Consider the following 25,049-nt stretch of genomic DNA (forward strand, 5'->3'; position numbering starts at 1 on the left):
ACTGGATTATATATAAGAGTAGACATGGAGATATATCTCCAGCATGGTCTACAACAAAAATGTGTTGGGCTGGTTAGCGCCGGATGCTCGCAACACGATGACATGAGTTCGAATTTTGTCTTTTAACTTTATATTTTTATATTATATATTACCCTACTTATTTAATATATACTTCTTTCGCTACTGTACTGACAGTGGAACCCACAGAGTACTTAGAATACAAGATTAAGGATGGACTTGTTTCTTTTTAACTTTCTGTACGAAGCTGTAGCCACCATGCAAGTCACATGTACACTGTACATGCAATTAACTTTTTATAGAGGGACAATCATACAAGCAATTAACTCAAATGGATTGGATGTCACTCTATTATTTCTAGCATAAAGAGCACCTCCAACGGCAGCCGGCAAATTTCCTCCCGCTTCCTTAAGCGGAGGACGACATCAAACGCTAGCGGCATACATTTTTACAACTCTAACCAACCAGATGAAATTCGTGCAAACATAGACTAATTTCATATAAGCATGAAGGATTTCGTATAAAAAAGCCGGATCTTCATATAAACATGATGGATTTCATTACATTTACATGAACTAAGAGGTGCCAATCCGGCTCTCTTGTATAATTAATACTCCCTCCGTCCGGAAATACTTGTCCTAGAAATGGATGTATCTAGACTTATTTTAGTTCTAAATGGCCGCCCACGGATCCCTTTGTCTTCCTCATGTTCGTCAGACACTTGCGGGGTCGACGAAGGTCCTCGGAAGAGACGAAGCAGCAAAGAAACCACCTGAATCCGCTGTCGTCGCGTCGGCGGTGGCCTTCGTGGGTCCCAAGTGGCGGCGGCCTCCCGTGTTCTGCTTCTCCTCGATGATGGCGGCGGACACGGAGAAGCTGGCCACCGACTCGTCGCTCTCCACGCACCCGGCTTCTGTCTTTGCCTGCATGGCGCTGCCGCAGGCACGGGAGGCGCGCCCACAGACACGGGAGGCGCGACCACCGCAGACACTGGTGGCGCGGTATGACGCGGCAGCGATGGCGCCCGTACCGGCGTGCTAGCCGCCGTGCCGGCGTGGAGCAACTCGCCACTCCTCATCGAGCTGAACTGGAGCGGCGAGTTGCTAAACCACGCGCCTGCTTGGGGCGGCAACTGGCTCCGTCGGGCCAAGCGAGGTTGGTGAAGCACCGAGCGGCCTCACCCGTATCTGGAGGACTTGGCGGGCCACCCAGCCGGGTAATATGCCGGAGAACGGCTCATCGGAAGCCATCGGAAGAGTGGAGAAAATGGTGAAGGAGGAGATGGGGAGCGGCGGAGGGGTGCGATTCTTGCCCGCTGTCTGTCTGGCCTCGTGTAAATAGAGGGTGGACGGTAGGAGCTTGGCCGGCGTCTGGCCTCGTTTAAACTGAGGGCGGACGGGAGGAGCTCGGTCGGTGTTGCGTTTAATTCCGGCCCGCTCATGAATGGATGTATGGCAGGAGTAGGATTCTCGGTTTGCATCCGGGTTTAACGGAGGGGTTTAATGGAGGCGTCGGGCGTGCAGCGGGCGGCGCAGTACTATTTGATTTGACAGCAGTAATGAGCCATCAAATCACAAAGGCCCTCGCCTCTCGTGAAACAGACCGAGCTAGACTGCCCCGCCCTCTAGCCTTTTAAATAATGTATATACTCCACTTTTGTACAGTAGTAGTATCGATGGATTGCGCCATGGAGCAAAACTTGAAATTAAAAAAAAGGTGGTACATATAGAGAGCGCTCGTCGCCAAATTATGCATATAGTACTATTAAAAAGGCTTGTCACAATAATGGTGTCCAGCACAAGTGCACAACCCACCCCTCAAATAAAACTAACCACCCTGGAATTCTTTGACAAAACTAAGCACCCTAAAATTCTTTGACAACTAAACTCCTGGCTATATGATGTTGGCCATATATATTGTACGTATATAATGTGAAGAAACGAGTGGTAGTACTATACCAACTAAAAGATGAAATGTAAGAAATACTAGTATGTACGTACTGAAGAGTTAAAGTAACAAGAAGAAACATAACATAGTTTTGCTGGGGGCTCAGCACAACACACCCCTCAAATTAAATTAAGCACACCTGAAATTAAACTTTGCAAATATTCCGGTAGACACTGCATTAGAACCACCATGAGCAATGACACTGCCACCTTACTCGGAGTCCTCGTCCACGTCCTCGACTTCGTCCTTGTGCCTCTTCCTCTTGGCCGATACTTCTTTGCTTGAACCGCACACTTGGCTGTTGCTCTTCATCCAACCCTTGTAGATATTGAAGCAAAGGTAGCCATCCATTGCAGCGTAGTGGATGTGGTCTATATCTAGTACATTCCGCTGCCATGCATGATGATGAAACGTGTATGGAGGTTTCTCCAGTTTACCGTACGAAGGATGAACAATGGCTCCTGCCAGGGTCAGCATTGAAGGCTGACGAGAGGACACCAGCCGATTCTTCTGGAGGTCAAAGGTGTTGCCTACAACGAGGCCTATCCGACGCAGGACTTCTTTGTCATTACCAAAGTCTACAGTAACGAATTTGACTAGGTTGCTCTCGATTAAGTCCTTAAAATCCTGGCACTCAATGTCGGCATGGCATATGTGGTAGACCAAGCATAAGTCATGCACGCAAACCTGGATCACGGCGGGCTTCTTCCTCTCTTCGTCCTTTAGATCCTTCTCTCGTCCCAGGACTGTGGTGTACTCAACACTAGCCCAGCGACCCACTCATCATCTGAGTCTTCGAACATGCGTCTGAAGCGAGAAAGGCATCCTTTCACCGTCGCGGAAGAACGGGTGTAGATGACGTCGAACTCATCGTCGGTGATGGTTCTAACCTTGTACTCACCGCCGGTCGGGGAGATTTGGGACGCCATGGATTTGGGAGGAGGGTTAGGATTAGTGGAACTGCCTTAATGTGAATGGACGGGACGACTAGGAGCGAACCGCCGTAGTATTGAAGGACGTGCGGGGACGAGTAGGAGCGAACTCCCAGCATGTGAACGGCAGGGTAGTGGCTTTCCATTCTCCCATGATACGGGCTTCCGAGAGCCCTTGGATCTGAGATCGAACGGTTGCATGGCGTGATTCTAGACCTATGGGTGAATATCTGTGACACCCAAGTTTTTATTTGGATTTTTCTTTTCAAAAGATTTTCTTTTCTTCTTGACTTGAGGGAGGTGATTTAAAAATTTCTTTTTCAAAAAGAACTCTCCCTTTCAAATATTTTTATTTGGCAAAAGTCTCATTTGGATTCACCCAAGATCTGTCTTTGGTCTTGGAGGTTCTTGCTTTTCTTTTGGACTCAAGACAAAATACTTTTCACTTGGAGAAATGCCTTTTTAAAATCTCATTGAAAATTTGCACTATGGCTTTTGGAATAATCCTTTGCCACTTTCAACAATTCCTTCTTGCCATGGCCTTAGTGCAAATACTCTCTCCTAACCCTCCCCTCACCTTTGGATGATGTTTGGCATCTAATCCAGCAAGTTGAACCTCTCCTATGTTTATTTTCCATTCAAATCTTATTCAAATAAATTTCTGTCTTCTATTCTATCCATTGGTGATTTACAAAGGAACTCTACTTTCTGTTTTGATTTTTGCCCCCAAACCAACTCTCCCCCTAGTCCTTTGAACCCTCAACCAAGATCCATGAAGATCCACTGGTCTTCAGCTCAAAATTTTCAAACTACACTTGCTGCAAGTTTGGACCAGATTTGTCAAATTTGGTGAAATTCATTCAAATCCTTCTCGAAAAATTCCAAGTAAAATCAGGCAGCCTCTGGGAGCATTGAGTGGTCACCTCACCAAGTTACAGCCCCAGAAAAATTTATCTCATAGCCAAATCATTCTGTCGAACACCTGCAGTGCATGGTCATTGTCAAGTTCAGTTAATTCAGAGAACAGTTCAGTGGCTACTGTCGTTTTCTTCAGAGATGGTTGTCGATCTCGCCAGTGCCACTGTGTCGCCTTGCTCCTCGTCCCCTCCCCCTTGTTCCTGCACCGCACGAATGCCTGGCATCTTGCGGACGTCGGCGACGAGCAGCAGAAGGTGCGCCGCCCCGTGACCGACGCCAGCGGCGGCTTTGCGGCCGCCAGCGGGAGGCACGGCGCCGACGACGCCACCCAGCGCCGCCCAAACCACCGGAGCTCGCCGCGTGGCCTTCCACTCCCCAGAACGCGCTGCCACTCTCGTCGTGAACCGCAGGGCGCGGAGCGCGCTCTCTGCCGCCGTCGAGCCCGTGCGGCCATCTCACCGTGGACCGACGCCATTACGCCAAGACCAACTCCGTTTAGCCGTGGAATGACACCAGTAACCTCCACTGATGCTGCCTGGCCACTCAAACCTCCTGCCAACCCACTGCATCGCCGTAATCGCTCGCCGTAGATTCTCCGTTCACGGCCACCCCGTCGATCCGCCTATAAATAGAGGCCCCGAGCTTCAACTCGAGCACCCACCATCCCTGCACTCCACCTAGAGCACGCCTAGCCATTGGAAGAGCCCCGAGGAGGTCTCCTTCCTCGACTCCGGCCACCGCGACCCGCCACGGGGTCCAGCTCGATTCGCCCTCGTGTGTGCACCTCCGCCTCCCTTCTCTTGCCAGTAGCTTCACTATGCATCCCCCCTTCTGACCCGCGCTTCAATTCGTAGTTTGCAGCCCTCCACTGGAGTTCCCCACCATCACCCGAGCCGCCGTCCGCCGGAGATAGTGTCGCCGTCGACGTGGTGCTCCCCGTTGGTCGAATCCACCACCCACCGACGCGGAAGAACACGCTGAAGCTCTTGGTACCCTCCGATCCTCCTAACTCGCCGTGGTTCGACGCCGGCGACCACCGCCGTCTTCGGGCGCCGGCGAGCTTTTCAAACCTGACATGTGGACCCCGCATGTCAGCCTCTGTTCTATTCTTTCGCGAACCGTTTTCTGTTGGCGCCTTCGGGCAAATACGCTTTCCCTCTTGAGCTCGCGCATTTCCAATCGAACCGTTTTCTGTTTTCTCAGTTAAAACCCTGGAACTTTTCTGTTTCATTACAGATAAGTCCCTGGACAGAAACCTTTATAACTTTTTAATAAAAAGGGATTTTTGAGTGATTCTTTTTCTGACAATCTTCAAATTTTGTCTAGTTTTTTATGGGATTTATTTGAAAAATATTTGGAGAAGTTTCTGTGCACCAGTAACCTCCACTGATGCTGCCTGGCCACTCAAACCTCCTGCCAACCCACTGCATCGCCGTAATCGCTCGCCGTAGATTCTCCGTTCACGGCCACCCCGTCGATCCGCCTATAAATAGAGGCCCCGAGCTTCAACTCGAGCACCCACCATCCCTGCACTCCACCTAGAGCACGCCTAGCCATTGGAAGAGCCCCGAGGAGGTCTCCTTCCTCGACTCCGGCCACCGCGACCCGCCACGGGGTCCAGCTCGATTCGCCCTCGTGTGTGCACCTCCGCCTCCCTTCTCTTGCCAGTAGCTTCACTATGCATCCCCCCTTCTGACCCGCGCTTCAATTCGTAGTTTGCAGCCCTCCACCGGAGTTCCCCACCATCACCCGAGCCGCCGTCCGCCGGAGATAGTGTCGCCGTCGACGTGGTGCTCCCCGTTGGTCGAATCCACCACCCACCGACGCGGAAGAACACACTGAAGCTCTTGGTACCCTCCGATCCTCCTAACTCGCCGTGGTTCGACGCCGGCGACCACCGCCGTCTTCGGGCGCCGGCGAGCTTTTCAAACCTGACATGTGGACCCCGCATGTCAGCCTCTGTTCTATTCTTTCGCGAACCGTTTTCTGTTGGCGCCTTCGGGCAAATACGCTTTCCCTCTTGAGCTCGCGCATTTCCAATCGAACCGTTTTCTGTTTTCTCAGTTAAAACCCTGGAACTTTTCTGTTTCATTACAGATAAGTCCCTGGACAGAAACCTTTATAACTTTTTAATAAAAAGGGATTTTTGAGTGATTCTTTTTCTGACAATCTTCAAATTTTGTCTAGTTTTTTATGGGATTTATTTGAAAAATATTTGGAGAAGTTTCTGTGCACCCATTGGTTTTCACGTTAGTACCCGTTTTCGTGATTGCCGTAGGTTCCGGAAGAGGTGACGGAGCCGCGAACTTCGCCGAGCTAGACTCCGACTTCTCCGAACCAGGCAAGCATGTTTGAATATTTGATATGATAAGTGTTTTGCATGTTTGCTTGAAAGTTTGTGCGTGGCATATGAGTGTCGGAAGATACCTCGTTGCTTGTAAGGCAACTACCCGCATGCTCTAAAGTTGTGATGATCTCTGATGAGAGATGGCCTAATCATGTGGCGACATGAAGGGCAGCAAGGTGGTACTGTTGTAGCATACCAGCCTTGCGTCATCTGACTTTCTCCGACGTTAACGTGGACGGAGTCACGTTATCGTTCTTTTCCCCGCATGTAATAAATTGTTGGGCAGTCTCCGCTCAACCTTGTATTATATTTAGTACTCCTGGTATTTTTTCTTCTGTGACCAAGATATTTTCTACCAGTGAGAAGGAATTCTTCCTTACTGGTCCATAAAAGGGATTGGTCTCTCAATAATTATTTTATTGAAAAACCGGTCGTGACAAGCTTGGTATCAGAGCCAGGCTGACTGTAGGAAGCCACTAGGTGCGATCGCTAATCGGTTATTAGCGTTTTTTGTGCTTTTTCAGCATTTTGCAATTGTAGCTATTTTCTGTTGGTCATCATAAATTTATGACATGACTACTCAGAATTTTTGCCTACTTTTGTAGATGGCTGGCAGCAGCTGTGAGAATCGAGTGTTCACGAACGTGCCCGAGGGGTTTGTCAAGCTCCTCGTCTCCATCACCAAGCGCGCGATCGGGCCGGCAGCTCGCCCGGAGTTCACGCTCTATCAGCACAAGCTCAGTGACGACGTGTCTATGCACCAAGCTGTGGTGCAATTCAAGGGGGGACGTTCTGCAGCTCGCCACTTCCGTTTTGTGGGAAGGGCCATGCCTACGGAGAGGCATGCCATGCAGATGGCTGCCCGTGAGGCGATAGCTCGTCTTCGGGACATCCTTCCTACGATGAAGACTCGTCGCTACCGCTACCTCCCATGCCATGTGCCATACACCAGCCACTATGCATTCGCCTGCCATCGGGGAGAGCGAGATGAAGCCATCGAGATGGTTGTGGAGTATCTCAAGGCTCTGGAGGAGTCTTTTGACAACCTCGTGGACGATCTTGTGGCTGCCCGCATGGACGTAGTCCGGGGCGGTCCCGCCAGCAGGAAGGAGCTTCTCCACACGGCACTGCCTCTGACATTCGTCTCGTCTTCAGCCTCGTATGGACCGGCCGTTTTGGCCACTGCTCGCCGTCTGCCTACCACTGAGGAGTTCGACCGAGTCATCGCTCCTACTCCAGTCAGAGCCGCACCGCCTGTCGCACCCGCTCTGCCACCAGTCGCTCCCGTACCGTCACCGCAGCGCAGCGTCACGCGCCAGGAGCCAGCTAGAGAGGAGGTGGAGGTGGATTCTCCTGGACCGCTGAGTCTTGCCATCGGCAAGGGAAAGGAAATCTTCACCATCTCCGACTGAGAGCGCCGAGTAGCCGCGCGTTATGTCTGCTTGTATGATGTGCTGTTTTATCTGTACGCTAGTTTGTATTGGTGTGTTTGCTGCCTTCCGGAGTAGTACGCTAGTCTAAATAACATGTCAGGATGTGTACGCGCGTCCTGAGTGTTGTACCGTGTGTTTGCTTTTCGCATGTAAGTTAGTGCTAAGCAGTTCTTCTCCATGCAAAACCGCTTGTGTTTTCTTGAAAAGCTTGAGATCTTTTAAATTCGTTGCCTTTGCAAGATTTTCCTTGTGCTGCACAGTTTTTCTCATGGGTTTTGCACAATAATACCCCAGACTGGAAAAACGTCTCGCCCGTGGACTCGCTCCATGCCCAATCAGCCAGAAGAGGTTTACGGGACACAGACTAGCAACAATTTCACTCAGGGTCAGTCCAGCCAACAAGACAGCGAAGCAGCCCTGTCTCAAGTATGCCGTGTCTTCGAGCAAAGTCAGCAACAGCACCAAGAGATGACGAATCATGTCATCAATATGGGAAACCACCGTGAGCCCTATCAGCAGCATTCCAAGTTATCTGAGTTACAGAAGACTCGCCCCTCAACTTTTGCCCACACCGATAGGCCACTGGAAGCCGATGATTGGCTTCGTGACATTGAAAGGAAACTGATTATTGCTCAGTGTTCAGATCATGAGAAGGTGCTTTATGCACCCCCACTACCTTACTGGAGCGCGCTCTCTGCCGCCGTCGAGCCCGTGCGGCCATCTCACTGTGGACCGACGCCATTACGCCAAGACCAACTCTGTTTAGCCGTGGAATGACACCAGTAACCTCCATTGATGCTGCCTGGCCACTCAAACCTCCTGCCAACCCACTGCATCGCTGTAATCGCTCGCCGGAGATTCTCCGTTCACGGCCACCCCGTCGATCCGCCTATAAATAGAGGCCCCGAGCTTCAACTCGAGCACCCACCATCCCTGCACTCCACCTAGAGCACGCCTAGCCACTGGAAGAGCCCCGAGGAGGTCTCCTTCCTCGACTCCGGCCGCCGCGACCCGCAACGGGGTCCAGCTCGATTCGCCCTCGTGTGTGCACCTCCGCCTCCCTTCTCTTGCCAGTAGCTTCACTATGCATCCCCCCTTCTGACCCGCGCTTCAATTCGTAGTTTGCAGCCCTCCACCGGAGTTCCCCACCATCACCCGAGCCGCCGTCCGCCGGAGATAGTGTCGCCGTCGACGTGGTGCTCCCCGTTGGTCGAATCCACCACCCACCGACGCGGAAGAACACGCTGAAGCTCTTGGTACCCTCCGATCCTCCTAACTCGCCGTGGTTCGACGCCGGCGACCACCGCCGTCTTCGGGCGCCGGCGAGCTTTTCAAACCTGACATGTGGACCCCGCATGTCAGCCTCTGTTCTATTCTTTCGCGAACCGTTTTCTGTTGGCGCCTTCGGGCAAATACGCTTTCCCTCTTGAGCTCGCGCATTTCCAATCGAACCGTTTTCTGTTTTCTCAGTTAAAACCCTGGAACTTTTCTGTTTCATTACAGATAAGTCCCTGGACAGAAACCTTTATAACTTTTTAATAAAAAGGGATTTTTGAGTGATTCTTTTTCTGAAAATCTTCAAATTTTGTCTAGTTTTTTATGGGATTTATTTGAAAAATATTTGGAGAAGTTTCTGTGCACCCATTGGTTTTCACGTTAGTACCCGTTTTTGTGATTGCCGTAGGTTCCGGAAGAGGTGACGGAGCCGCGAACTTCGCCGAGCTAGACTCCGACTTCTCCGAACCAGGCAAGCATGTTTGAATATTTGATATGATAAGTGTTTTGCATGTTTGCTTGAAAGTTTGTGCGTGGCATATGAGTGTCGGAAGATACCTCGTTGCTTGTAAGGCAACTACCCGCATGCTCTAAAGTTGTGATGATCTCTGATGAGAGATGGCCTAATCATGTGGCGACATGAAGGGCGGCAAGGTGGTACTGTTGTAGCATACCAGCCTTGCGTCATCTGACTTTCTCCGACGTTAACGTGGACGGAGTCACGTTATCGTTCTTTTCCCCGCATGTTCCAAAGTTGCGATGATCTCTGATGAGAGATGGCCTAATCATGTGGTGACATGCAGGGCAGCAAGGTGGTACTGTTGTAGCATACCAGCCTTGCGTCATCCGACTTTCTCCGACGTTAACGTGGACGGAGTCACGTTATCGTCCTTTCCCCCTTCCGTGCTACCACATGTTTCATTTGCCAGGGTGCGGTTTAGTAAGTTGGTAACCTCTTTCCGTGTACACACCAAACAGAGAGGCCGGGATGATGGTACCTTGGCCCAGGATTAAAGCCAGTCATCCGGTCAGGGGGCATGGGTGTTTCCGGTTGGGACCGAGAGGGGGGGCACCCCCTTAGAGCGCGCGTATAGAAATTTGATCCCATGCTACGCGAGGTTGTAGCCTCCCCGTCTCAAGGTTTTTCTTGAACGTTGCCGAGGGTGATCCCTGGCTTCGGAAGGTTGAATTGGGTGTGTACTGGTTAGACGTGTTTCTCCCAAAACACCGTTGACGGAACTAGTCCCCGTGACTACTGAAATCCGTTGGCTGTGGTTAAGTACAAACTCTGCAGAGTCAATTCCTCCCAAGTCATCGTATCCATGATCAAGTAGCGTAAATCAGTATATCCATATCTATCCGCGTGGAAAACTTGTCCCCGGTAAACAAGCTCAAGTGGTAAATCCAGTTTAATTATTATTCCTGTGGATGGACTAAATTTTTATTCGTCTCGTACTTGTGATAATATATGTTCCCGAACTATTGTATTATTGAGCTACAATATAAGCCCTTTATGTGACGTCGCGCAGACGTCCGACTGCGGCGTGTCTTTTGTTTCTTACTTTAAATATAAGCCCTTTATGTGACGTCGCACAGATGTCCGACTGTGGCACGCACGGTTTTTATTTTCTGTTATAAGCCCTTTATGTGGTGTCGCCCCGACGCCCGACCGTGGCATTATTATTCTTGCATTTTCCGCTCGAGGAGTCTTTCAGACACTCGTTTGGTACCAGCATTACTATTCTCGCAGTTTCCTCTCGAGGAGTCATTCAGACCCTCGTTTGGCACCAGTATTACTATTCTGCAGTTTCCGCTCGAGGCGTCATTCAGACCCTCGCTTGGCACCCAGTATTTATTATCTCTATGTCTGAACGCACTGGATAAATTGTTCATATGCTTCATGCTTACATTTGTTATATCTTATGTCCGAACTGTCTTGCGAGTACTTTCATAGTACTCACCTGGCTTGTTGATTTGGCCAGATGTTGACGAAGGCAATCTCTTGGATGAAGAGTTTGATAGCGCGTCCGACGCCTAGAGGAGTCCCAGTCAGTCCTGCGCGATCCCGGATATTGGTCACTTGTATTATATACGCTTCCGCCACCCGCAATAAGTCTCCTCGAGCCTCACCCCGACGCTCGAAGAGCTGTAGTCTTCAGGAGTCATATCACTCGCTTCGCAGTGATATTTCCACCACCGTTATTATCGTGAGTTAGTAGTATGCCACCCTATCCGCCGTCTTGTTTTATCGGCGTGCATGTAATAAATTGTTGGGCAGTCTCCGCTCAACCTTGTATTATATTTAGTACTCCTGGTATTTTTTCTTCTGTGACCAAGATATTGTCTACCAGTGAGAAGGAATTCTTCCTTACTGGTCCATAAAAGGGATTGGTCTCTCAATAATTATTTTATTGAAAAACCGGTCGTGACAATATCCTATCCTCGAGGGTTATTTTGCAAATTTTCAGCAACTTAGCATGCAACCGTTTGATCTCAGGTCCAAGGGCTGCCAGCAGCCCGTATTGTGGTCGCGCCTACCACGACCGTCGTGTCGCTCGTGCGGTCGCGCCCTTGGAGATTTAACACGGTGCGTTAGGCTATCTGATGTTGGCATGTCATACATAGTCATCACTTAGTCACTCATACTACAACAAGGTTTTGGCTATAAGGCTGGCTATAAGTGTATTTTTTTACTTCTCTCTATCTCTTTCTTCGTACTCCCTCCGTCCCATAATATAAGAACGTTTTTGACACTAGTGTAGTGCCAAAAACATTCTTATATTATGAGACACAGGGAGTACTAGTATTTATTGCATTTGCCAAGGAGTGACCTCTTCCAATGAAATGGTGTTGCTAAGTTTGCTTCATTTAATTAGCTATAGACTCAAAATTGTCTTTTCACCTAGGTACACGTGCTTAGCACCGTTTCTTCCTTGGGTCACCAAACTAGTCTCTCTCTTCTTGATTAACTTGCCACATCAGACTTTATGCCTATGTGGCAAGCTTTAGCACCTGTAGGAGCAAGTAAGTACAATAGTGCGCTTTACATGGCATTTTTGCATATGTGGAGGAAAGAGAGGCAAGGAAAAAGTGGAGAAGTGGGATCTCATGCAAGAGCCAGCCTCTACTACATGGTGGAGCATTGGGAGAGGCACCTGTATGGAGGTGGTTAGGAATCGGGAGACTCACGCCGGTCGTAGCGCCACAGTTAAAATGATAATGGCAAGTCAAATCACGGGGCCCCACCTGTCCAGCAGCAACTCGCTGTCAAATCACACAGCCCTACGTTTGCAGCAACCTACTCCCTCGTCTTCTCGCATCTCTGTCGAACCGACTAGGCGGAACTGCCCCGCCTACCGCGCAGGAAAAGCCCACGCATTATACTCCCTCCGTCTAGGTGACCAAGGTGGAGAGGAAAACGAGAGAACTTAATGTTTAGTATTTTCTAAGGCTGGTTGTAATGGTACTAGCCTTAGCAATTTTGATGAGGTGTCATAGAATTAAATGAAGAAAGAGAGAGAGTTGAGTACTATGTGTCATACATGGCAATAAATAAAGTACTACATGATACTAATATATGATACATGGCGCAGGAGTACTAAGTATTATTAATACAGTTTTGCTAGAACTCATCTAGATGAGATATAATTTGGTCTCATTCATCTTTTATAGCCATTGGATGTGATGCTATATAAGATGCGTGTGTGCTGACGTGGGTTGTATTTGTTCTTGTGCAACGAACTGACCACTGCATGTCATGTTTGATAGTCTCAAGTCATTAAAAGCATACAAGCCCCACATCTCTTCTTGGTTGATTCCTCTATTTATGTCAAAAAATAAGAAACAACGTGAGAGTTAATGCACCACGCCTATGTGTTTACTATTTGGTTTTCGTAAGATGACTTAATACTCACCTAGACGGAGGGAGTATTCGATTTGACAGCGGGCGGCGCAGTTCCCGATACGGCTTTAATGCAGACGAGGGAGGGAGTAGCGGTTCCCGATATGTTGAACGGCCAATGCATCCTCCTTCAATTAATGCATGAGGGAAGTAATGGGAGGAGGTCCGGGAAAAGAGGCTGCACGATGTGAATGCAACGCAGTTTGCCCTCATTGCCCTCATATAAAGGCACCCCTCCATTCCAATGCATCTACCACATCGTACGCACCTAAGCATTTGCCTAAGCACCTACACTAAGCGCAAAAGAGCTCACTCCAGACCCATGGTGGCGATGCGCGTGAGCGGCCAGCGGCTGCGCCAGATGGTCCACGATGCCGGCCTGCGGCATGGCGCCGAGGATCGTCTCCAAACGGTGTTGGAGACCGGCTGGTGGATGGCCGCCGTCGACGCCAACTACGACTCTCAGTTGGACCAGATGATCGTTGCCACCAGCAACAAGTTCACCGTCCTCAAGAAGCTCGCGGACGACATCGCCGTATTCCTCCAGACCGCGCGCCCGGGCTCCTCATTGCCTGCCACCCTAATCGGCCTCCATGACCGGAACCTCTTTCAAGCACTGGTGGCCCTGCGACTGCCCGCCGACGCCACGAAGAATGTCCACCTGGAGGTCGCGCTCGCCGCGAGGCGCCTCGCCCTGCAACAATTCGTCGACCTACACATCCACGTGTACGAGAAATTCGTGTGCATAGGTATCTACAAGGCCAGTGAGGACGCTACGACGTTGGCCTTCCTCAACCGGCTGGAAGCCTTGGATGCCTTTGCTGAGAAGCACCTCGACCTCGCCACAAAAGCCGCCGCTCCTTAGCCGCCGGTCGGTGGCCCGGCGCACTAAGTTGAGGAGGAGGAGGTCGTACGTTCGTGGATCCATCTTTCTTCTTGCCTTCTGTAACCACCACTGCGATCGCATCATCGTGGCCTTAATTCTTATTGTGCTGTTGCATTCTCGTTCCAGTCAATACCGACATGTGGGATCCCTTTCCTTAATTATATGCATCACTGTAACTAGTACTCCATCCGTCAATTTATAAGTTGTGCTTAGCTTTTCCATCAACTTCGTGCAACGCGCGGGCATCTTGCTAGAAACACTAGAATATGTCTATATAATCCGTATGTGATAGTCCATTTGAAATCTCAAAAAAGACAAATATTTAGGTACGGAGGGAGTAATATATTAGGAGTATATCAAAACAATAATGATTTCTTTCAAATTTGTGAACAAATACTACTATTCTACTACTTTGGATCCGTCGCAACGCACGGGCACATTGCTGGTAAAAGGAAAAGGCCTGCCGCGTTCGCGTCGCACCCCCACACGCCCGGGAATCGGGAGTATAGCACGGCCCGTCCGGCACGACACATAGCTTAGGGAAGGCGTGTTGCCTAGCATTTTTCACTTTCATGTGGGACCGCCGTTGAGCAAACCGACACCCCGCCCGCTGCCGGGTTGGAAAACAGAAACGAGGGGAAGATCTAGCTGTAGCACGGAAGCCAAGAAATTTGGTGTCAGACGGGGCTCGTTGATAGAGTAGGAGCATTCCGTACTAGTACTACTCCTACTAGTACCAAGTTTGTACTCCTAATACTATATTACTAGTACTACCACTATACAACTAGTAGGTACGTGCACGGCACAACATCGTAGGAACAAAAAATGGGAAGATCTTGTTTTGGGTGATTTATCTTTTTTTCAATCAACGTAGTATGAATAATATGATGTGGGGGCACCCATGAAGCTTATGTGGCTTGGTTGCATGGCTACGGAAGGTTAGAGAAAAATAAATAGATAATGTGTTTAGAGTGCACTCCACTAAATAGATATACTTTGGATCCATTGCATCGGACCGGCACATCTATATCTATACCCCCTATATAGTGTGTGAAAAAACTTTGAAAGTTGGTCGTTGGATGAAGCCAATCCGACGGTACAAAGATGGCAAATCCAAGCACTACTGGCCGTTGGATATCATCCACCAGATTCTGCCACATGTATAATCTAGAAGACTCCATGGTTGAACTTAATTCATGACTAACTTTGCCACAACTAAGCTTAGGCAAAGTTATTAGTTCTTCAAAATGAGAGCCACAAGTTGGCAAGCCTAAGGGAATCTTGCCACATTTTGTGTGTGTATGTCATGTGGGGCCTTAGTGTGGCTTGCCTAAGGTGTGGCTTGAACCAAACACTCACCTAAGTTAATCAAACTTGCCTAACCTTACATTCCACCAGATTTTGTCACATGTTAGAATCCAGAAAGCTCCACATGTAGAAGCATAATACACAAACCACCAGAATCTCATGCGTGCAATGCACGTGTACCTTACTAGTACTAGTTGGTAGTAGTAAGAAACAAATTCCAGTTTTGGCACGAGCTCGTAGTGCGGGAGCACCACAAGGCCTGCCGCAGGAGTTACATTTCCCTCTCGGGGCCCACGGGACCGAACTTCAGTGGTTTAGTGCCCTGCCTATGAGTCAATGACATGCGGACCTTAAATGCGGCTGGCCCACAAGTCATTCTCATGGTGGTGGCGTGGTTCGCAACTCACTCGTTCGAGATGAACCGGGCGGTGGTGGCGTGGCCGTGGCGAGGCTGCCACAGCTGGGCATTGGGGCGTTATGAGGCGTAGATGGCCACACCGGCGGGTACTACCTGTAGTACATAAGTACTCCAGCTGAGGATTGATGCCCGGGACGAAATGTGTCACAGCCGCTGGATGAAAATTCGACGGTGCGGGAGTACGGATCGGAGCACAGCAGCGGAGCAGGCAAACCGCGTCCAATCGGGTGTGTCTGTGGTAGAAAGTTGATGGTCGCCACAGTTCAGCTGGCCCGCATGTCATGCACACAAAGGTAGAGGAGCGGTGGGGCCGAGAGGGATGAGGGGCACGTCGGGGGGATGAGGATCCCCTGACGCGAACAATCCTACCATTCTGTCACTGACATGTGGGACCCATAAGCGTGGGTCCCACCTGTCAGTGAAGGAAAGGCAAGGCAAGGCAGTGATAGCCACGTCAGAGGATCCATGTCCACGTCGGGGGACGTCGTGCCGTGGGTTGGAGCGGCGTCGTGGGAATCGCGTGTTGGTGTGGCAGTGGTAGAAACAAGAAACATGATGGTCGCTGTGGTTCAACTTCCATGGACAAGCTGTCATGTCTGCTGACACATGTATATCAAAACTAGAGTGTTTATATTTCAAGCACGTGAACAAGTATTATTCTACTACTTTGGATCCATTGCAACGCACGGGCCAGCACATTGGTAGTAGTAGTGTCCATCTCTATCTCTAGAGGCCTTCCCTCGTTCATCCTTTTCTATCACAAGATAAACTACTCATACAGATGCATCTTGATGTTCCGTGGAACGCACGAGGATGTTTCCTTGGGGGTCTCTCCAGCGCGGCGTGGCCGTAGTTGCAAGTTGACGCCCCTTGAGATGCCGACATTGAGGGGCACTCGGATTTCCTCCGATGAGCAGGTAAGATGAGTTTGATCACGTAGTAAATGCATTCTAAAGACTACTTCCGTGTCCATTTCCTAATTCTCCCCCTGCCCACTGTTTCACAGGTTAGGCTCGGTGCGAGTGGAGATTGGCTTGCATATGTACGGGAGGGTACCAACATCAATTTGCACAACATTTACAACGGTGACACCGTTCCCGTAGAACCTTTGTCCAACATTGGGATCAGCCATGCAACGGGCCACCGCATGAATTGGTACGATGGAACCACTGTGAGATTGAATAAGATAGCACGAACCTTGCACATGGCGGTCAAAGGCGGACCATGCTGTCTGCGGCCGATTTGTTGCCGTACGAGTAGGAAGACGATGTGCTCCTTTCTAACTGCATCTTCGCGGTGACAAACCAGGGGACTTATGTTGTATGGGACACATCCTACGATATACTCCCTCTCTCCCAGTTTATTTGTTTTGAATCTTTTCGTTTTATAAGTTTCAAATTCAAATTTAGAGCTCCCCATCACATGTTGAGATTACAATGTCCATTAAATCGTTGCGTGCATGTATAGTAAAGAAACAAATCTCGAGTTTGGCATGAGTTCGTGCTGCGGGAGCACCACAAGCCCTGGCGCACGAGTTACATTTCCCTCTCAGGGCCGTCGGGACTGAGCTTCAGCGCCTTACTACACCTACCTTTGAGTCAATAACATGTGGACCCGATAGGTGACTCGTCCACATGTAATGCTCCCGTAGGCAGAGGGGCAGTGGGGCCAAGAGGGGTGAGCCGCAGGTCAGGGGACGTGTGGTTTCATGGGTTCGAGCGGCGTCGTGGGAATCGCGGGTGGCTGTGGTAGAAAATTGATGCTCGCCGCATTTTAGGTGGCCCACATGTCATGCACACAAAGGCAGAGGGGCGGTGCGGCCGAGAGGGGTGAGGAGCACGTCGGGGGGCATGGTGCCGTGGGTTGGAGAGGCGTCGTGGGAATCGTGAGATGAAACGTGATGGTCGTCGTAGTTGAACTTCCATGGACAAGCTGTCATGTCTACGGACACATGCACTGCATACCGATCACCGGAAGGAGTAGCAGAGAAAGCTATATATGCGGATAAATAGTTCCTTATAGTCAAGCGGACCCACGCTACTACTCTATTCCAAAGACATGCACACCATCGAAATAGTCCATCTATATCAATATACACCGAGAGAGAATATTTTTTTTACAAGAGATGAAATAGTTCATCCATCCATAATGCCCTCCTGCTAGTGCAGCCTTTTCTTCTTCTTCTTCTTCTTCTTCTTCTTCTTCTTCTTCTTCTTCTTCTTCTTCTTCTTGTTCTCATTCTCTGTGGGAGACGGCTTCGCAACAAGCTCTTTGGACCTTGCAGCTATCTCAAAACTCACACGGGCATCGAGGGCAGCATATTTTATCCGCTCGTACGTCAAGGGATAATTCTCCCATCCAGACGACCTTAATGCCACCGTCTTGTCACCCTTCTAAAGATTTGTACCGAGCACAAAATTTGCTACGTCGAATAGGGATGGTGTCTGTTTATCACAATCTTCTACAGGAATTTTGATTCTGGTTTGTAGGTCAGCGATGCTTTTCAAATCAAGGTTGTACGGCTCCAGCTTCTGTTTGTCCCCTTCGATGGCTGCCCCACAGAAGTATACGTCCTCCCGAGACAAGAAATCGTGAAGCTCACCTGGTATGGAGGGCGAGTGTATGATGTGGTACACCAAAACATCATCTTCGAGGCACAGCTGAAGGACGGCGGCGCGCTGGATCTTCCCAGGGGCACGCTCCGTGTACTCTGCATCGAGACCGATGACCCTCGTCTCTACCTTTTCGAGGGAGTTGGATACATTGTTGATCCACTGCCGAACAACCCTTGGGTGGACGGTGACGATGGCAACTATGCGCATCGAGCCTTCGACGAGGACATGTTGGACGCTAAAAACCAGCATCTCGATCTCTTTCGCCATTTGGAACCGCTGGAACGGAGGGCTATGGTTTGGAGAATTAGGATTAGATGGCTAGTCTAACTGAAGTAGTAGATGATTATTTAAAGAGGTTAAAACAATGTGAACACAGTGGGGTTTGGATGCAAATGAAGACGAAGGGGAGGTGAAGAAGCCAAGGAGAATCGGTTCCCGATGGAGAAGTACATGGGAGAAGTGGCGTGCAGGCAGTTGATTAGACGGCTAGGTAGACTAAACGAAAAGGCTATGCGGGTAGACTGATGAGTCGTACCTATTCGTGTACGTGCCCATCCTTCCTGATAGGTGGGACCTATGCAAACAGATAAAAAATGTGTCGTAGTTTTTTTTTGAGCGCGTGAGTGGGAGACACAACATTCTGTGGTTAAGGAATACTCCCTCCGTTTAGGTGAGTATAAGTCACCTTATGAAAATCAGGTTTTCCCAAAACCTTTAGGCGTGGAGCATTAACTTCCTACTCGATCGATCCCCTCCCAGCCTCGTTAGCCAGCGTTCTCTTCCTGTGCTGCCGCGTTCTACCTTTCCATTTTTCCTCTTCTCAAGTGTGGAACGATCTGCATGCCGTCCTTGATGCACCAGAACGACCACTGCATGCATCGCGGCAGGGCGTTGATTGGGCATGCACGAGAATTTGGTTCTGCTCGCAATATGGATGACACCTGAACGATGAAGTGAACAGGCATGCTAGCACGGGAGACCTATTTCCGCTATAAAATACTGGAGTACTCATGTTCCTACTAGTAGTAGTAGTAGTAGTAGTAGTAGTACAACTGTGGTACACTTGATGGTCAAAATACTATTCATCCGGTCCTCACAGTGAAGTGACAACACCCTGCGCCTGACACTAGTCCAGGCGGCGTGTTCGGGTTACCAAAGTCAGCCTCACCCTGTGCACTGTGCAGTCTATCACCGCCGTTGTACAGCACATTGGCGCCTCGCCTCGTCTCCCTCTCTGCTCCCATAGCACCACTCCATCTCCATCTCCTTCCCCGCCTCCGTCTCCGTCTCCATCTCACTGTGCCCCCGTGTACCGTTGCCTCACTCGCCTCCCCCAGTACCACTATTCCCTCGCTAGCCGCTCCAGCACCGACATCCTTCTCCCCCGTAAATCAAGCCCCCTTCCAAACTCCACCATGGCCGAACGCGAACCGCGCAGCATCCATATGAGCCGCGATTGGAGCAATCTCCCAAGTGACATCCTCGACCTCTGTTGTTCGTGTATGGATATGTTGAGCGCCCTGCGGCTGGCTGCATGCTCGAGGGACATGCACACGGCCATCGTCGAAGCGAGGCCTAAGCTTTTCAAGACACCCTGCTTGCTGCTATCTGGTCTTGCGAGATTGGCTCACCATGATACGGAGGCGTGCATGATGCCCCTCGACTTCAATCCGATCTCCATTAGCCAAAACTTCTTTGCAGGTATGTAGTGGGTCGCCGTCATTTACCTCGACATCGATCCAATCACCATCGCCCGAAACTTCTTGGCAGCTATGTACTGGGTCGGCATGAACTCCCACTGGATGGCTGCCTTCAGAGAAGACGGTAAAAAGTTGGTGCTCGTGAACTTCCAGACCTCCCATGAGATTATCCTTCCTCCGTTGGATTATATAGAGTATTACCATCGCGGTCCAAGTCATCTAGATTACTACGTCAGTTGGACGAAACTTGTTTTGCAGAAGATTGTAATCTGCCAAGTGCCCACACGACATGCGAATTACGCAGACTTCAAGCTAATTGCCTTGTTCGACCGCGGACTCGCCTATCTTTACGCCGGTGCCTTCTTTAGCTGGAGACAACTCGGCTCGCAGTGGATCATCGTCAAAGCTGATACACACTTCTGTGATGCTATTGAACACAATGGCATCATCTACGCGATCGACAAAGCAGATGGCACCACGTATTGCTGGGACGGCGCGTGTAAGTTGTTTCCGTCTCATGTTAATGATGACGCCATGACACTGTTTGAAATTTTTGTGATGATTGGCATATCCCTGTTTGAGCAGAATTTGAGTAGAACTATGGCAATGTATTAGAGACGCCGTAAATCAGCTATATTTGGAATGAGTTCATTCATGCGATTGTGACCATGTCATTACAGCCAATTTGTACCCTGAATAATCAAACGGTTAGGAATATATGGATATTATCCTTATTTTACAGTAATCTATATACTACTACTAAATATGAGTGTGTATCAATGGCCATGTTAGTTTCCTCATTTTCATGATGTAGAAACATGCACCACACTGTTGGTTTCATCTAACCATACATTAGGGAAGTAAATGTGCATATGGAGAACTCTATATTTGGAAGTAGTGAAATCCTGCAATGCTTACCATGTGTACATACCTATATTCGCCCTTCAGCAATCAATGGCTAGAATAATATCCTCACAAAAAATTTGCCCACAGAACACGAGTATATAACAATGCATGGTCTGTTAGTTACCTTGAAGAATTTGTTTGTGAGGACAGAACATGATTACTCCCTCCGTTCCCAAATATTTGTCTTTCTATAGACTTTAACAAGTGACTACATACGGAGCAAAATGAGTGAATCTACACTCTAAAATATGTCTACATACATCCGTATGTTGTGTCTATTTGAAATGCCTAGAAAGACAAATATTTGGGAACGGAGGGAGTACATAACATGCATGACATGGTAGTTTCCTGTGAAGAATCGATTGCGAGATAACATGAGTATAACCATGCATGGCACTTCTATATTTTCGAACCCAGTATACATTTCCCTGTATTTTCTTCCCAGTTCCAACAGGGACATATCAATGTTGTTTCTTGCATTATCCTACTCATACTCTGAACAATGCTGATCTTACATTAACAATGCCTGTCCTTTTTGATATGATGCAATGTCCCTACAGTTACTGCCCTTTGTAATCACACCATCTTTGCCAAAAACAGGGAAGCACAACTGGTTCCTCGCTCGATCAGACGACGGCAAAAGACTGATGATCATTCGGACACATGAGCCGGAAAAGTTATATTGCAAAAACCCCACTGTATACAAGCACCGTGTAATACGTGAGTATCCGGACAGTGGCTGTTACGTCTATGAGCAGGATACCAGCTTGTTGGGGCCTTTAGGATTTTTTAGTTGGAGGCGGGTAAACAGCCTTGGTTCACACTCTCTGTTTCTCGGACTCAATTATCCAATTAACCAGGAGATCACCGTTGGCAAGGACCTTGATGGCAAAGAGGCTCTGTTTGCTATGGAAAACTGTGTCTACACGGCGAGCCCTAGGAGTTCGGGAGCAAACTCCCCTGATTGTCAACGATACAGCCTGCAGCCAAAAGAAGGTGAAAATGAAAAAGGCATCCGGATTAACTTTGATCCTTGGATGTCTCAATTACGACAGGCAGTGATGTGGTTCAAGCCTTCAGGTTGATAGGTAATTGGGCTGTTGCATCGAACGGGTGGAGTACTGGTGTCTCCGGATCACTGGTCGCTGAAGCGGGGCTGCAAATTATGATGGTGTTGGATCATCTCTTCGAATGACTTTGTTGTCTTTGCTGCTGGTTCTAGATGGGTAGTTCTTTCTTTTGTTATGCATATTCCTTGTCATATGGTCATCCTCGTCTATGTCACTCTTACTATGTAATAGTTGCTTCTGTTTAGATTGTCATTCTCGTCTGGATCACGAGAGTCTGAGCGCTGCAGATGGGTGCGTTTTGGTGGTGTAGCAAGACTTCTTATGAACTATCATGTCTTGTTGTTTATGTTAGTAGTAGTCACTAGTCAGTGTTTGAATGTTGTATATATCGTTGTTTCGAACTGTTTATTGTCTCGAACTACTGGTGGGCTAAATGAGGGCATCACCATTCTCCAGTGTTCAGAGTATATCTCCTTTTTTCAAGTTATATAATTTGAGCTCAGTGTCTTTTCGATGATGTACACTTGTTTGGGCCAGTGAGGTGTCGTTGAATATGGGCCGAGTAGTAACGCAATGCCAAACAGGTCAATTATGACTCTCAGGCTGGGCTCTCAAAAGATCCTGAAAAAAAGGCCGGGCTCTCCAAAAAATAAACAATAAGGACTCTTACGCCGACATGTGGGCGCCACCGGTGTTTTCGTCCGCTTGCGCGCCGAGAGCATATTGGCGCGTGCTCGAAATTCATGCTACCTTTTCATCCCCAGTCTCCCGCCCCTCCCCCACCTCTGGAATCTCGATTCCTACTCCAGTTCCCCCAAATACCCCTCCTGTACTCCCTGTACTCAAGCACACTATCATGTTGCCGGTCAACGCGGATCTCCGAGCCGGAGATCCTGAGGTCCGTCCTGCCTTCGGTCGCTGCGTGTTGTCGCTCAATAGTGGCATGGCGACGCTTGACGACCAGTTTGCCGGCAAAGTGCCGATGGTAACCATCAACGGCGACCGGCCTCCCGTCTCGCCGGACGACCTTGTCAAAGCTCTTGGCATTGCGCACGGCATCCAAATAAGTGACTTGCTCGTCGAAGTCTGTCCGCCACCGGCTGATTTCTTCGTCAGGTTCCGGACAACTCTCGACTGCAGTCGTGTGTTCGAATCTTCCCAGCGTTTGTTCTGCGATGGCGCGCTAGTGAGCTTTGATCGGTGGCACCCAGGATGGGGCTCGGTGCCCTCTGAGCTTGAGTTTTTAACAAAGCTTACCTTCCACGGCATGCCTCGACGTGCTTGGAATAGCGAGTCCATGAACGAGCTTATCAACGACCTTGGAGGTGAGCTCGTAAGTATGTTTGTTCCTCCAGACAGCTGGGCTCTGACGGTTATGGCATGGATGAAGAAGTCGTCCACCATACCCAAGGTGATTGGTGTTGAGATACCGGTGCAGGAACCAGGGTTGTACTATTCGTCGCCACCAAGGCCGCCACGGACCACGTTAGGGATGTACCTGTATCGAGTGTTCGTGCATGTCGAAGAAGTGGTCAATCCATCAATCGAAGTCCTGCCGCCGCCGCTGGTGCCAGGGTCCGTCGACGACGTCCATTACAGGAGTCAACGTCAGACTTTCCCCGTGTTGCTCGGAACGATGGATGGCACAGGGCCTACTCCATCGCGCGGCGGAGGCCACTGCTTCTTTGGGAGAAGAGGCAGGGCTGGCTGCCTGGATGTGCTCTAATTTGAGGTAACAACTGAATCTTGTCAGATACTAGTTAAATCCGAGCTATGGGTGTGAAGCACTGATATGCCAGTACATTTGATTGTGACCTGTTCTAATTTTGTACCTGAACTTTTTTTAGAAAGGGTTGTACGTCAACTTAATGTGCTAGCAGAACTTATTGTGTTGTTTGTCTGTTCTTTGCACAACATTCAAGATATTTCCCCGTCATTGATAAAGACGATGAACCGTTATGTACGACTTTGTTGGTTTCAACATAGCCCTTCCCGTAGCGATCCACTGCTTCCATCCTGATTGTGCTGCCTGCGTGAATTTTTGTATGCAAGTTCAGTGTGCTATGATGTTCTATATGATTGTGTCAACTATATAAGTTTTTACTGAGCATCAGCAATGCATATGGCTGAAAGATGTATTTACGAGCATCGACCGATGGGTCTCTCTCTCTATCTCTCTCTCACACACACACACACACATGCACACACATGCGCACACGCACAAGTGGGACCCGTTGAATTATTTATTTGCTCATGACAGCTTTTAATTAGGTTCCACTGTAATCTAACTTTTTTCTTAAGTTATTAATTGAGCTCAGTGACTTCAAAAAGTTGTACAGAAGCCTTGTTTGGGCCTTTCCGGCGTCGCTGAATGTGGGCTGAGTAACCATGTTAGGTTGTACTGTACTACATAGGCCTTTTTTTTCAACAACAGCAATGCAACTGGGCCAACAGTTGTACACAATATCCGAGTCAACTTGTTATTCTCCGCCTCGCTGGGCTGCAAACTTTCCTAGGAGGTATGCATTAGGCTTAACAAGAAAATGGACTTTAAGAAATAATAAATGGGATGTAATTATAATAACTGGACAGTTACTATGCACCAAACACGTAATTAGTTTGAAAAATATATTATTTTTGGAATTTGAAATTTTTTAATTTCATTACTTGTTGCGCGCGCAATATTTCGTTGAATTTTAACGTAATACAACTTTATTTTGAAATTATATTTAACCTGACTAGAAATTTCGAATAAAAATATTTTGGATCCCATCAAAATGTGGGAATTTTTTTTTAATTCTGTTTTGAGCGGTTGTTTGAAATTATTAATCGTTGTCCTAGCTAGAAGTTGGGTTGTACTTTTAACAAACTGTAAATGGGTTGTAGTAAATTACATTAGAATTAAAAAATGGGTTGTACATTCTTACAAATCGCAAATGGGCTATATGTTCTCTGCCAAATCCAAGCTGTGGGCCTACTAAGTTAACGCGTACCAAGGGCTTTGTCAACTTAGTCAATATAAACGATTCTAGCTGAAGTGATCGTACGATGTCCATCCAACGGCCGTAGTGCTTCTTCAACCTCTGGTCTTCTTGCTCCAGCCGCCCAAAGCAGCGCCTGTCGTGTAGCGTGCTCCTGCCTCCCGTGGCCGGCTGTGATGCCGCGGAGGCCTCACCGCCCCGTACTACTCCCACCGCTGGCCAGGCCATCCCTCTACTCACCCACACCCCCTGTTATTCTGCGGCGACGGCAGCCTCACACCGCAGTCGAACCAGTGAACCCTCGTACTCCTCTCCGCGCGGGCTTCCACTGCCGCGTCTTCCCCGGCTCCGCGTCGTCCCCTTCCTAGGCCTCACCGTCGTCCAGACCACCGCC

The sequence above is a fragment of the Triticum aestivum genome, chromosome 2D (genome assembly GCF_018294505.1).
Source record: "Triticum aestivum cultivar Chinese Spring chromosome 2D, IWGSC CS RefSeq v2.1, whole genome shotgun sequence".
In the NCBI taxonomy this organism is placed as follows: Eukaryota; Viridiplantae; Streptophyta; class Magnoliopsida; order Poales; family Poaceae; genus Triticum; species Triticum aestivum.